At 37.5% G+C, this 15908-nt stretch overlaps 1 protein-coding gene across 1 annotated transcript in view; it reads left to right on the top strand.

Annotated features, from left to right (window-relative positions):
- LOC139708029 (hephaestin-like protein) overlaps positions 1–15908 on the top strand; it is a 74333-nt gene that overhangs the window by 15329 nt on the left and 43096 nt on the right. The gene's annotated exons all lie outside the window — the stretch shown is intronic.

The following is a 15908-nucleotide window of genomic DNA, read 5'->3' as shown; positions in this document are numbered from 1 at the left end:
TTAATTTCACATTCATAGTTTGATGAAAATGTGATTCTAAAATTCATAGTATCATGTTTTTAACAAAATATACTTTCAGAAGTCCAAGCTTTTGTACTTCATCCCCTGAACCTACTTGTGTCATTCTTGCGGTTGTTTGTCATTTTATGCCAAATTCAAAATGCCAAATTCCCTTTATGAGTTCATACTCTAGTAGGCCTAAATAATTGTCCCCCCCCCCGCTTTTTAGATAAAAGAGTTTAGTGGGATTCCCTTCTTATGATGACCTTGTCACAGTATGTTCAGTGGTTGAAGCACCCTGAACCTCCTCTTTTGTTCACATTGCTCTTTTTTCATAACTTTTGCAATGGAAACTTAGAACTCTGACATTGAATGAACAAAAGAGACCATTGTGTACTTACAAATGCATTCCATCCATCCACCCACCCACACGCAAGAAACATGGTTACAGCTGTATGTGACTATGAATAGCTCTTTTTTCCCAATCCCTAACAATTGGACATTTTGCCAAGTGTGAATAGTGAAAATTTGGTATTAGCCTCTAACAAGCTCTGATCGATGTGGTGGAACCAACAGCTTGGAGTAGATCAAAAATAAAAGGCTTGCTGAGTTTTTTTCCTCTCTCTCTCTCTCTCTCTCTCTCTCTCTCTACAATCTGCATGATTATTCTACTGTGCTTGGCATAAACCTGTGAAGTTTGATACTTGGGTGACATTTTAGTTTTTGTGTGATCTGTAGGCCCTAAGCAAACCTATTGTCATAGTTGCCTAACTATTCAATTGTCCGTCAAATTAAGACTTCCTTGTATATAGATGTTAAGAAAAATTCAATGATGTATCATTTTGATGAGATGTCATACATAGTATGGAACTTGTAAGACAATCCACAAGTTAACATCTGTGGCATAAGATGAGGATATTGCCATGATTTGTTTCTTCTTCGATGCTTAGACAGGAACAGCTGATAGTGTGCTGTTCAGTAATTTTGAACTTCCTTCTCTTCTCAAAAAAAACAAACTTTTGTCATGGTGCCAGTTGCTGTTTGTGAGCCAGATACATGCCAGCAAAATTTTGTTCTTTTGTACGTTGCTTGAATGCACATTAACAGTTGTTCGTATCTGTTGCCATTCACATCAGTTCAAGCTTTTGTAACTCAGCTACAAGCAGGGCACTTTGATCTGGAGCATGACCCTGGGCTGCTGTTGTTATACCTCACCCTGGCAAACTGTGGTTAGCTGAAACATTGTATAAAAAAGTACATTCCCATGCCATTCACAAACACTGCATGCACCAAATTATCAATATCAAAAAAAGAAAAGAAAAGAAAAGAAAAATCAAGATTAATTGATTCTGTCATTTGCAATGTTGATCCTAATACTACATTTGTCACACACAATAAGTATAAGTGCCTAATTCAAGTTGAAGTTTATTTCATTTTTGAGAACATAATATCACATCTCACTTTCTATAGCGGCAGAAATAATGTAACAAGATAATGTGGATTGAACATAGTAAACAACAAATAAGAAATTAGTTATGAGTAGGCGTACTGAAATAAAGTGAAGTATCCATATGCATCGTGCAAAAAAAACAACAACAACAAAACTCTAAAACAAAACAAAACATCAGAGAAACTTATCAAAAAGACAGTGTTTGTAGAATGTAATAATTTATTTCCATTTTCCCCTTCTTTGATACCACTCCTTTTGGCTGTGGGTGAACATGCACACCCTAGATCACTCACCTCCCATTCCCTAGCTAGTATATTTCTCTCTTTTCCTCTGTTTCTTCTGCTCTTCCTTTCATCAAGTTTCTCTCTCCCTCCCCCTTGATCTCTATAATTCATTCTATGTTTCTTCTCTGTTTTTCTGTATGCTTTGTCTCTGTGTTCTTTCCCCTCCTGTTTTAATTCTCTTGTTTTTTGTTTTTTTTTTGTCCCTACCCCTTTAACTCACTGCCTGCCCATCTGTTTTCTGCTCATATTATCCCACTCTCTATCTGCAGTATATCTTTGCAGTTCATAATGTAACATATGAAATATATCATTCGTAATTATATTCCCACTCTCATTTTCCTCTGTGTGTGTGTTTTTTTTTCTATGTCTCCTTTTTTGTCTTGCTGTATTTCCTTAGGTCTTAGGATATATGTTTCCCTTAAGCCTGCATGACCCTTGTCATGACTCATTTCAATCCACTGGATGTAGGAAGAATCACCCTTTTCCTTGAACTATTACCATTTTGCCTATTTCAGCAATTACAGTCCACATACTCCTTCAGGTACAAGACTTTCTTTGAAGAAATAACTCTATCGCTATCCACTTTGAACTTGGTACAATCTCGAGTGACTTCATGAAGGGGAATTTTCAAAGCAAATTTTTAGTGGGCTGTGAATGCCACCTCATATATCTATTACAAATCTTCTCAGAATTCTGCCACAAAACTTCTGTTATTTATTCAGACAAAAAGATCTGGTCTAAAGTACCACTTCTGTTTACATCATCATCATTGTTGAGGCAATACACCCCTAATCTTTGTCCACAACACAGCCTTTGCATCCACTTGGTCAAAGCGCAGGGTCTGCCAACAATGTTTGCAAATCCTATCAAAGAAGATCAGTGTTCAATGGGGTAACACTTCATTTTGATATTGTGAGTACTTTTCAGAAAGAAGCTAGTGCTAAAATGTACCTTTGCATGATGCAACATAATAGTTGGAAAGCCTGGGCAGTTAAAGGTGACCGTTCATTTCAAGAGTATGTAGAACATTGTTCAAGCACATTGCTAAAATTAGAAGTCTTGCTTGTCAAACTTGATTGAGGTATTACTGTAGATTCAACAATCCATCTGTTGGATGTAATGTAATACTGTATATGCCGAATATTTCGCGAGGTTTCATTTTTGCGAATTTCGCGAGTCAGGTGCTTTTCGCGAAATTATAGACCCGCAAAAATATTGACTTTGATCCCGATGTGAATGTGACGTACGTGTGAACACTTCTCCGTTCAGTACAGGATTCCACCATGAACGTGAATTTAACCACTCGCGAAATCGTCGGGAATTCCCGATTCGCGAAAATTTAGACTCACGAAATATATGGCGTATACAGTAGTCTAGCATACAACATTACTGACTGAGCTCCAAATCTCACTAATTCTGCAGGATGGAGACTTCCTGTAAATGTACTAGTATCTTAACCCATAATGTGCTTTGAGTGCTGATTGACACAGAAAACCTCATAGCGTTGTACACACTGTCCAAAGTTCATGGCACAGAAAGGGTTAATTGATGTGTTCATATCCTGACAGGAACTCATTGAAGCCTCCCTGATTTTTGAATTATTTTAGCTTACTGAGAATGATGCATGTAATGCACATAATATGGGTACTAGTAGATGGGATACATCCAGCTCCCTGATTGCTCAGTGGTACCTCTCCAATTTCAGTGTATACATGCTGACACATCTAGGAACTAATAAAGAGTGCGCATGAAGAGTTTGATTGCAAAAGGACTTAACTCCATTCTTGTTAAGTTTAGATATTTGCGATTAAAACTGTTAAAAACAAAGAAAATAAGAAGAAAATGTGGTATGTTTTTAATCATAAGTTTAAGATTATTCCTTATTGTAAATGTTGCAAATGAGATATCACTGGAAAGATTTTATTTTGCTCTATGTGATGGAGGATTTTTTTTGTGTGTGTGTGTGATGAAACTCTTCATGTTACAGAAACTGTGCATACAGCTTTAATGCATATTGGTGCATTAATACAATGGTACTGGTAACATGAAAATACTAGGATCATGTCAACTGAAGAACAGATATATTCCAAAATCAATTACGTAGTATAGGGCCTACCAGTAACTGCAGTGCAGTGATAACCTTCACATCCAAATATTTGATCTGTTAGCATGGTAGCATGATTAGTTGGCAGATAATAGAGTAAAGGAAGCTGTGCAGAATTAGGTGGTTTTGCTGAAAAAAAGGGGAGAAAGGAAAAAAACCCGTAAAGGCCAAATTTCAAAACCTGTAAAGAATTTCTTGGAGTTCACACCTCTACAGTCCATAATGCTCATCTGGCTTTGGTATTTGTTGTTGACCAGCTGTATTTAACCTTTCTGTGCCATGGACAACAGATAGTGTGTACAACAGTTGGTTTATCTGTGCAAATCAGCAGTCAAAGCACACAAAGGGTTAAACGTTTGGTTTCCCCACGTGATTGAATGCACACTAATTTCAAAGCTGATTTATTCTTTTCCCCCAAATTTTTTTTTTTTTGTTTGGTCAGCCAACCTTGTTACTATTTAAGAACTTTGATAGTGAAATGGAAGTAAAATTGAGCAAGTAAAATATAATTCATGTGAAGCTTTATGGTCTGGAGAATTTGAGGATATCACAGTAAAAAAGGAAAAGATACCCCACACTCTGTAGTGACTAAAATTTTAACTGTAGTCATGAACTCTAAACTTTTGTTGGATGGTTTCAAAAATATATATTCTGATACAGAAGGCATAAACTGCAGAGCACAAATATATCAGCAATGCAATAGACCACTGTGTGAATGACAGTATAATTATCATACAACTTTGTCATACCACATATCTGATAGAAACAATAAACAATCGGACAAACTTTGAGATAAAGATGAACGGGTATGGCAAGAAAGTTGAGTTGGGATCAATCGCAAATCCATTGCAAATTTTGCAAGTGATAGATCAACACACTTGTGATCAGTCACAGCTTACTCTTTTAGGAAAAAAGATTAGCAATCAATAATTGCAAATGTGCACTCAGTTGCAAGATTTGCAATTGCTTTTCAGGATTTGCAATTGATTTCAACTTTCTTGCCATACCCTCATAAAAAGTGTCATGAAAACAAAAGCAACATATCACAGTTTGATGGATGGAGATGGCAGCTTGGGGTACAGGCTTAACTTGCATTTGAATAATGTTTTTGTTTTTTTAAAGAAAATCTTGCAGTGTATGGAATGGAGCAGGGTGCTAAATAACTTTTTGTTACCACTTGCCCGGTCTGGCAAGCAAATTTTCAAACTGTTGCAGAACACTTGCCCAAACATGAATTATACTTGCCCGAAAAGAAACTATAAGATATAAGAAATCACTTGTAAAGCTAAGGGTTTGACAAAACCCAATCATTTGAATAAACAGCACATATGGGGAGTAACAGACTTGGTTGGATAGAGTGTTAGTGTTGGAGTGATGGGACTTTTTCACATAAGTGGTGAGAAGTAAAGATGGCTTCAAAACTTTTTGCTTGCCCAATTCGGGCAAGCATTTTTTCTCATTGTTCCAAAACACTTGCCCGACTTTGATTTTCACTTTCCCTGGGCAATTGGGCAAGTGCTTATGTAGCACCCTGTGGAGAACATATTACTGCCTTTGATTTCAGTTCTGCATGTATAAACAAAATCATTCCCCCCCCCCTCCATATCAGCTTTTTAAACTGTTATTTTGCCCTGTTGGGATGGACAGATATCCTGAGATAAATGTAAAACGGTAAAAGCTGAAGGAAGTGAGGAATGTACTATGTAGCGAAAAAAAAAACAAACACCTTGCGGAAAGTGATATGATTCACACGAGGTACAGGAGGGCATAGATATCAAATAAATGCTGACCTGATTTGAGCAAAAGTAGTATTGACCCTGGGAAAATGGTATAAAACCTTTGAGAAAACTTTATACTATAAGATATATTCATTTCAAGTTCAACTGAACTTTAGATGAAAAAGAAAACAAACAAAAAAATCTCCTACATAATTACCAAAAGCTGCACACTGGCACTGGTCCAACGGTCCCTGACCAGTAAAATTTACTGTCAGACCAGAAACTTTTTCAGGAATGGACATGTAAAGAATTGAAAAACTGGATACCTAGTGGTCCGACAGACAGGTCGGACCAGTAGAAAAAATGGGTTAGTGTGCAGCCCTGATATTTACCATATGTTTGGAATTGCCATTTATTTTAAAACATTGCAGAGTTGTAATACTAGAACAAGGTGATATGAGAGAGAACACCTCCATTATGGATTGTGTATTTGCATCTGAACAGAAATATTATTCTTTATGCCCAAAACAATGAAAAATGTAATAAAGTGACATTGATCAGTGCCTCCCTTTAATGTCTTATTTTACTATCAAATGAAATGACAGATTTGAGTTCTCCAATCTACCTGTATTTGGCATGAAATTTCTTCCAGAAACAATCAAGACCAAACTTTTAAAGTTATGTACCTTCCAAAGGCCCAACTTCATATAGCGTCCTCTTACAGATTCTAGGAAAAGTTTGAAAAAGTAATTCAGATTGATTTTCAGTTCAATTCAGTTTGTTTTAGTTTCGTACGGGACCTGCTTCAGCCAATGGTTGTTCTTGAGCTGGTCCATGGTGATAAAAAAAAATGCAGACAGAAGTGGTATACAAGAACGCACATGTATGATATGTCTCAAGGTGTTAAAGGGACTGTACAGTACTGGTTGAGGTGGGGATTCATGTTTTGAACATCCCTAAGTGAGATAATGAAAAGCCTCGTATATGAAATATGAAAGAGCATGTAATTCTAAGAAGGATTCAACATTTATTTGATGAAAATTGGTTTTCAAATGGCTGAGATATCCAAAGAAGTGCTAATAATAAAAAGCGACATGGCACAACTTTATTAGGATCTCTTTGTTTCACCATGTTTTTGGATATCTCAGCAATTTCAAAACCGATTTTCATCGATTAAACTTTTGATACCCCTTAGAACTGTATGCTCTTTGACATCTCTGAGAGTGGTTTCTGAATATCTCGCAAAACGTTAAAAGCTAAATCCTCACCTCGACCAGAACTGTACACATGCACCCTTTAAGATGTTGCTTGAATTACATGCAGAAGGCCTATTCACTCACAAGAGTTATTGGTTTCTAGATCGCGACGCAAAAATCTATTTTATTCACCACCTTTCACACATGGCTAAAGAAACTCACTTGACTATCAAGGCGTATTCTTTACTGGATTTGCGAGAAACTCTCAGTTTCTGTCACTGTTTTGTGTGCAAAAATCATACCTTTTATACCTTTTTTTTTTATATGGCAACAGGTCATTTGAAAGAAAAGCCATCATAAATTCATAGTACAATTCACATCAAAACAGAGCTTGACATTTTTCTGTAAAACTTTGCTCATTACATCTCAAAGGTAACAAAAATCTATAAAAGTTATATAGATTTGAGAAACAGAACATTTTCTCAAAGCTTGACTATGTTGCTATCACTGCTCAGAATGATGTGGCACACAGGAGTTTTACACCATGGCATATAATGAGTTAAAAAATAAACATACATAAGATACAAATGTGATATGTTTTAGAATATGTGAGTGAACAGGTTCAGTGTTAGCTATCATGGGATTGATTCACGCTGACACATGAAAATTGAGATTGCTATCAAAATCTTTCAGCAAAGCAAGGTTTTCACATCCAAATGCAATTATTTCCAGTGGAGCACTGCACATTAAATAACACGAGTCATACATCATCTGGCATGTAATCGTTTTTTCCCTCTCCTAAAAATTCATGATTCGTAGAGATTCAAGGTCTTTTTACCCAATGGCTACTAGCCAAATGATATCAGAATCATATAGCCACTGGTAGCTGGAGATCATTACCTTGCCAAATACTGCAATATTTTGCATGAATCATATTGAAACGAGAGAAAAACAACCCCTTGAGAAAGTCATAGGAGACCTATCCTAGCATCACTTTTGTAGGAGGGCTGTGCATCAATACCATGATAGAGCAAAACAAATTGACATTGAAAAGAATGAGTGTCAGTCTTTGTAAAGGGAACATTTTGTAGTAAAGCTTTTCTGCACCAGGGACTTTGGGTAGTGTGTACAAGGCTATGCAGGTTTTCTGTGCTAATCCGCACTCATAATGCATAAAGCTTAAAGGGTTGATCGTGTATCAAGGTTGGAAAATGTATGGTACTACTTGCATTTAGATTCTTTTCCACTTCAGTCTGTCCATGTACACTTGTATGTGAAACTAAGGACAAATTTAAGGACAAGTTCACCCAAGTATAGGCCCTTACATGTGAATTAAGTGAATAATATTAGTTACACATCAGGAAAGCTTGAGAAAAATTGGACAATCTTTTCAAAATTTATGAATTTATGAGATAGTTTGCTATGCTGGAGTGACGCCTGTCCGGTGATCAGGAGGTCGTGGGTTCGAATCCTGCTCGAGTATGTACGCCCATGATTTTTTATCATGGCTACTACTAAAACACTGATCAATTCAGTGCTTATTTACGTCGATGTAGGGCAATTTGTTAATCAGTTGCAATGAAAACATCACGACGGAAGAACTTCATAAATTTGAATAACAAAAGCAGTACCCGCTGCATGCTATAAGGATTAGAACCAACACTTGCTGTCGGGCGAAAGCTCGGTGGTCTAGTGGAGATGACGCCTGTCCGGTGATCAGGAGGTCGTGGGTTCGAATCCTGCTCGAGTATGTACGCCCATGATTTTTTATCATGGCTACTACTAAAACACTGATCAATTCAGTGCTTATTTACGTCGATGTAGGGCAATTTGTTAATCAGTTGCAATGAAAACATCACGACGGAAGAACTTCATAAATTTGAATAACAAAAGCAGTACCCGCTGCATGCTATAAGGATTAGAACCAACACTTGCTGTCGGGCGAAAGCTCGGTGGTCTAGTGGAGATGACGCCTGTCCGGTGATCAGGAGGTCGTGGGTTCGAATCCTGCTCGAGTATGTACGCCCATGATTTTTTATCATGGCTACTACTAAAACACTGATCAATTCAGTGCTTATTTACGTCGATGTAGGGCAATTTGTTAATCAGTTGCAATGAAAACATCACGACGGAAGAACTTCATAAATTTGAATAACAAAAGCAGTACCCGCTGCATGCTATAAGGATTAGAACCAACACTTGCTGTCGGGCGAAAGCTCGGTGGTCTAGTGGAGATGACGCCTGTCCGGTGATCAGGAGGTCGTGGGTTCGAATCCTGCTCGAGTATGTACGCCCATGATTTTTTATCATGGCTACTACTAAAACACTGATCAATTCAGTGCTTATTTACGTCGATGTAGGGCAATTTGTTAATCAGTTGCAATGAAAACATCACGACGGAAGAACTTCATAAATTTGAATAACAAAAGCAGTACCCGCTGCATGCTATAAGGATTAGAACCAACACTTGCTGTCGGGCGAAAGCTCGGTGGTCTAGTGGAGATGACGCCTGTCCGGTGATCAGGAGGTCGTGGGTTCGAATCCTGCTCGAGTATGTACGCCCATGATTTTTTATCATGGCTACTACTAAAACACTGATCAATTCAGTGCTTATTTACGTCGATGTAGGGCAATTTGTTAATCAGTTGCAATGAAAACATCACGACGGAAGAACTTCATAAATTTGAATAACAAAAGCAGTACCCGCTGCATGCTATAAGGATTAGAACCAACACTTGCTGTCGGGCGAAAGCTCGGTGGTCTAGTGGAGATGACGCCTGTCCGGTGATCAGGAGGTCGTGGGTTCGAATCCTGCTCGAGTATGTACGCCCATGATTTTTTATCATGGCTACTACTAAAACACTGATCAATTCAGTGCTTATTTACGTCGATGTAGGGCAATTTGTTAATCAGTTGCAATGAAAACATCACGACGGAAGAACTTCATAAATTTGAATAACAAAAGCAGTACCCGCTGCATGCTATAAGGATTAGAACCAACACTTGCTGTCGGGCGAAAGCTCGGTGGTCTAGTGGAGATGACGCCTGTCCGGTGATCAGGAGGTCGTGGGTTCGAATCCTGCTCGAGTATGTACGCCCATGATTTTTTATCATGGCTACTACTAAAACACTGATCAATTCAGTGCTTATTTACGTCGATGTAGGGCAATTTGTTAATCAGTTGCAATGAAAACATCACGACGGAAGAACTTCATAAATTTGAATAATTTGAAAATCATCCTACAGCAATGTCATCAAGGTTAGACAAGTTCTGAAAATTGAGCTACAGCAATGTGAATGCACCATGTCCCAAGGGAAATTTAGCTGTAAAAAAATCATAATTTTTGGTGTCATTAGATTGGCACTTAGAATTTCACGGTATAGCTTGTATTGAAAACGGTTGAAATGGAACTTGTTAAAGTTGTAAAAAATATCTTTGCACAAATACAGAAAGAAATGCATACGAAATTGCATATTGAAGATAGAAACATGAATTTTAATCTTCTGAAATGTGTTGCCAATGTAGGAGTCATGTGACAAATTGAAAATGATTCTGTGCCTGAAATAGGCAATTACAATAAATTGCAAAGTACTCAAATGTGCTCTCATGATTCATTCACCAATTGCATTACTATTTCAAGCTACATTATGCCCCAATATCAATTGTAATATAACCCAAATTTCAAGTCCACAACTTGCAAGCATTCATTACCATCATGAAAGACTTATGGTGTTCTTTTCCATTTTTCCATAAATGTCACTTCTGATTTGACTACCCTTCTTTCCTTTACCTTATCTTCTACTGCACACAGACACTCACACACACACACACACGCACGCACACACACACACACACACACACACACATACACACACAAGTACACAAGTCGTTTGCTGTGAACTGTTTGCAAAGTTTGTTCAACTGTAATTGTTAGTTATATGGCACCATGAGGCATGATCAGTTTCAAAAAGGGACTTTCCCTTCCATGTACCTCTTCTCCCTCTCCCTGCCCCCCCCCTTTCCTCTGCATGAAATCTGACTTGACCTCTAGACACCACATAAATCTGGAGGCCACCGCTATCTCTGATGTAAAGCCCAGTGCAAGGCTAAAGGAAGTCGCTTCTGCCTTTCTCTGGTAGACTGTGGCATTCTTCCAGAAAGAACCTGGTTTGGGATTCCCATCAAATGGTATTAGGGCCTATAAAGTAAAATGGTAATGGACTATGCAGAAGAAGTGGCAGAAAATGGAGGGGGAGGGGTAAATTGGAGGGGACATTAACAGAATAATGACTCGATTACTGGTAGTTTTTTTTTTTTAACCAGTTGAAGATGTGTCCCAGGAATACTTGGGCAGGTGTCTGTTGGAAATAGTATAGCAAAATCAGTCTGTCCTCAACAGGTTAAGGAGGTGGGGGAATACTGTAAAACCAGAAGCATTCGCGGCATAAAACTTTTGCAATTTGTCACTGGCATTCAATGCATTGACTAGACAAAACCTTTGATGTGCATGATGTTTTTGCGAATCTTGGCTCCTTGCGAAATTTGCAAAAGTTTCATGCACGCAAAAGTTTCTGTTTTTTACAGTATGTGACAGATTTCATTTTATATTTTTGTTTTAATGTTTTTGTGGCTTCCACTGCACAGGAAACCAAACCACAATGTTTCAGGTTTTTGGATATTCTTGATGTCCTATGAGCCAGGATATCCCCTCAAAGTGTCAATAAATTCAGGATTCTTTTGTTTTTTTAAACAAGAGGCATATGTCAAGTAGTCAGTGCTGGATATGGAAGAAATGTCATTTGAAAAAGACAGGTCTTGCATTAAAGGAACCATTTGTGCTGCAGTACACTTAATATAATTGGTATAGTTGTAGATTTGCTTGTCACTTTTTTTTTTGGTTATGCTACATACATGTAGTCCAGTAAAATGTAGATCAAACCTTCAGGTCCTCATATAATTATTTTCAAACCAACTGTATCTTGATAGTACTAAAACAAAACAAAACAAACAAAGAAACAAACAAACAAAATAAATAAACTTGGCAGAATATATACCTGTTGCCAGACAGGCAAATCCCACACGTGCAACTTGATTCACAACTATAAAGTCCTCAATTTCAGTCTATGTCTGGAGTTTTGAGAATGATAAGCTTGTGTCTGGAAGGGGGAGGGGGGGGGGGGGGATTGGGAGGAGGTTGAATTTCTTCTTTAGTCATGAAAGTTAGGATTTCAGTGCTGAAATATAATACAGATATGAATCGAGTATCATGCAATGACATTGACAAAACCTCCACTTCTATTTCAGTTTTGACATCAGGTTGATAAATGTCTGTAGTATGAAGTATTTCTAGAAATGCAAATGACAGAGGACTGTCAGAATTGACTATATATCCACTTGTGTTACATTGCCTTGATAGAAAAGATATGTGGACATCAATCTTAATTATGTTTTTATTTTTTGCTTCCTGGACCATAAAATTGTATCTTATTATATCATTTATTTTGATTGAAAATGGGCATATCTTATTATATTGAGAACTCAATATGTTCTATTAGTCCAGTCAAAATAGGGTTTCACCCACCACTAATTGCAACAGTACGAATTCCACTGCAGTGCAACTTGTTATGGGCTCCTAAACACCATACTAAAAGTCCCAAGAAATCCAATGGGGTAAAGTGGCTAAATTTGCATAATATGCAAATTAGCTCCCATAATGATAAAAATACAGTGTTTCCATGAAAACTATGCTTCTAGGTTTCAGATTGGAAAACCGAAAGTGTTTTAACCTATGTTTACAATGTCAGCTAGTGCGATGCAAACATTTCCATGGACATGATCTGGGCCTCATTTGCATAATATGCAAATTAGCTCCCCATAATGATAAAAGTACAGTGTTTCCATGAAAACTATGCTTCTAGGTTTCAGATTGAAACACCGAAAGTGTTGAAACTTATGTTTTCAATGTCAGTGAGTGCGATGCAAACATGTCTATGTACATATTCTAGGCCTCATTTGCATAATATGCAAATTAGCTCCAATAATGATAAAAAATACAGTGTTTCCATGAAAACTATGCTTCTAGGTTTCAGATTGGAACACCCAAAGTGCTGAAACATATGTTTGCACTATAAGTTAGTGCGATGCAAACATTTCCATGTACATATTCTGGGCCTCATTTGCATAGTAGGCAAATTAGCTCCAATAATGATAAAAATACAGTGTTTCCATGAAAACTATGCTTCTAAGTTTCAGATTGGAACACCGAAAGTGTTGAAACATATGTTTGCAATGTCACTTAGTGTGATGCAAACAATTCCATGTACATAATCTGGGCCTCATTTGCATAATATGCAAAGGGTACCGAGCCAACGGAATATTCAAATGCACCAAAGTGCCCGATATGAGCATATCAAGAGTGTTCAAATGTGATATTTCAGTTTCTCTTCACCAAAAACAAACTTTTCAGCATTAGAAACCTAGCATGAATAATTTTAAGCGAATAATAGTTTGTTATCAGACAGATAATGCTAGCTTATCCATTAATTACGTAGAATCAAAGTACGAATATAAACAACTGTCAACATCTATAACTTGTCCAATTTTGTAATTAATGAACTCTATTTGGAGATTTGCTTATTTGAACCTGGATGATTCAGCTCTTGCACCCTTGAGGGTTTTGAGATATTGAAGATAGCACAGTCAAAGGAAACTCTGTGGGTAGTGACCAAAGTTACCCCTATCGATCAAATCCCCACGGCCATTTGCAAAACATGCATCAACCAACGCGATTTCCGTTGTTCTAAGCATACAAGATTTTTTTTTTATTAAAGTCGTTTGGCCGTCTAGCAAAGACTATTTCCATGAAAGTAGTACCTTTAAAAAGTGGTGCACATGAGTCAAAGCGACTCGGAGGGAGGTACCCGAATTTATCCCTATACCGTCACAGCCCGGTACAAAACACAGTATATACACGTGAATACAGCTGTTTGAAGCGAAACAAACAAACAAACAAACAACCCTCTATAACGTCCTTTTCGTTTCATTTCCATTAAATTTCAGTGGAAGTTATAGAAGAATTATTGTTCTACAATATCTATAAGATGAAAAGGTGAAATCCTAAAGGCAATGAAAAACATGCAGTATATACAACAGCGAAAAAAAAAAATGTTCCATGGGTACATGCCTCTGAAAAGTTCTTCCACCTGTCTAGCACATAGTCTTTTATTTTTGTAAAATGCAATTCAGGTAATACAGGAGACGTTGCTTTACAATATCTATATTGTCAAAAAGTTGGACATTCAAACGCAAGCCCTTGGGAAGTGCCCAAATCACCCATACCTTGACCTTCGTGGTCCCAAAACAGGTTAACCAAACATGCATTATATGCCAAAGCAAATTCAGTTGTACATGCATGTAGAAAGTCGTTTTGCCGGGTTGTAAATAAAAACACTTTACTTTTCATGATTTTTAAATGGTAGAGACACTGCTTTACAATATTCATATAGTCAAAGGGGTGCACAATCAAAGGCCACCGAGTGGGATGTGTTCAAATCATCCAACCCCCAGGGCAATATAGGAAACATGCACTATCATTTAGCACGAATATGTTCCAATTTTCCAACGGTTGTACAGCAAGTGCCCTATTGTTTTCAAGAAATGCAATATAATTAAAAGAAGAAAAAATACTCTACCTTAACTTTATTGTCAAAAGGGTGAACATTTCAAAGCAATCCCTTGGGAAGTGTCCAAAATTACACCTCCGCTCAACACACGGATACTATGAACGCAAATACGACGTTCTTTGGTGCATGGTCTTAGAAGTAGTTCCGGCAATACAGCTACACACTTTTATATCGATGAACGTCGTGGAAATGATAGAAGAAGCATTGCTTCACAATATCTATTCAGTGAGAGGATGCACATTAAATTCCAATCCTGTGGGATGTGCCCCAAAGTACCCCACCCTCACGGCAATATAGAAAACATTGAATATCATTAACGCGAATATACATGTTCCAAACGTACATGTTTCAAACTTCGATCATGCCATGCAGCATGGGCACTTTTGTTTTCAAAAATACATTGTAGTTAATAGAGGAGACATCCCTTAACGATATCCATATTGCCAAAAGGGTGAAAATTAAAGAACAATCCCTTGGGAATGGTCCAAAATTACACCTACGCTCACGCGCCCTTAAGACAAAACACAGATATCAGCAACGCAAACACCGTTGTTCTAGCGTGGATGGTTTTAAAAGTAGTCCCGGCAATACAGCAAATACACTATTTATCAATGAAAAGTCATGGAAATGATAGAAGAGGCTTAACTTTACAAGATCTATACAGTGAAGAGGATGCACATTAAATGGCAACCCTGTGAGATGTGCTAAAAATATTCAACCCTCACGGCAACTTAGAAAACATATAATATCATACAACGCGAATATATATATGTTCCAAACGTACATGTTTTCAAAATTCCATCGTGCTGAATAGCAAAGGCACTTTTGATTCCAAGAAATGCAACTAATTAATAGAGGAGACATTGCTCTACAATAACTATATTGTCAAAAGGGTGAACATTCAAAAGTAATCCCTTGGGAAGTGTCCAAATTCACATCTACGCTCACGCCCCCTTATTACAAAACACACATATTAGCAACGCAAATACCGTTGTTCTAGCGTGAATGGTTGTAAAAGTAGTTCCGGCAATACATCAAATACAATTTTCATCGATGACAATTTATGAAAATGATAGAAGAAACTTAACTTTACAAGATCTATACACTTAAGAGGGTGCGCATCAAATGGCAACCCTGTGGGATGTGCCAAAAATACTCCACCCTCACGGCAATATAGAAAACATATAATATCATATAACGCGAATATATATGTTCCAAACGTACATGTTTTCGAAAGTCCATCGTGCCGTATAGCAAAGGCACTTTTGTTTCCCAAAAAAATGCAACTAATAAGTAGAGGAAAAATTGCTCTACAATAACTACATTGTCAAAAAGGTGGACATGCAAAGGTAATCCCTGGGGAGGTGTCTAAATTTACACCTTCGCTCACGCCCTTTGTGACAAGATATGGATATTAGCAACGCAAATGCAGTTGTTCTAGCGTGAATGGTTTTAAATGTAGGTCCAGCAATA

This window comes from Diadema antillarum, unplaced genomic scaffold, assembly GCF_040938485.1.
Source record: "Diadema antillarum isolate AM-2024a unplaced genomic scaffold, OU_Dant_1.0 seq00001294_RagTag, whole genome shotgun sequence".
Lineage (NCBI taxonomy): Eukaryota > Metazoa > Echinodermata > Echinoidea > Diadematoida > Diadematidae > Diadema > Diadema antillarum.
This window is presented reverse-complemented; position numbering and strand designations above follow the sequence as displayed.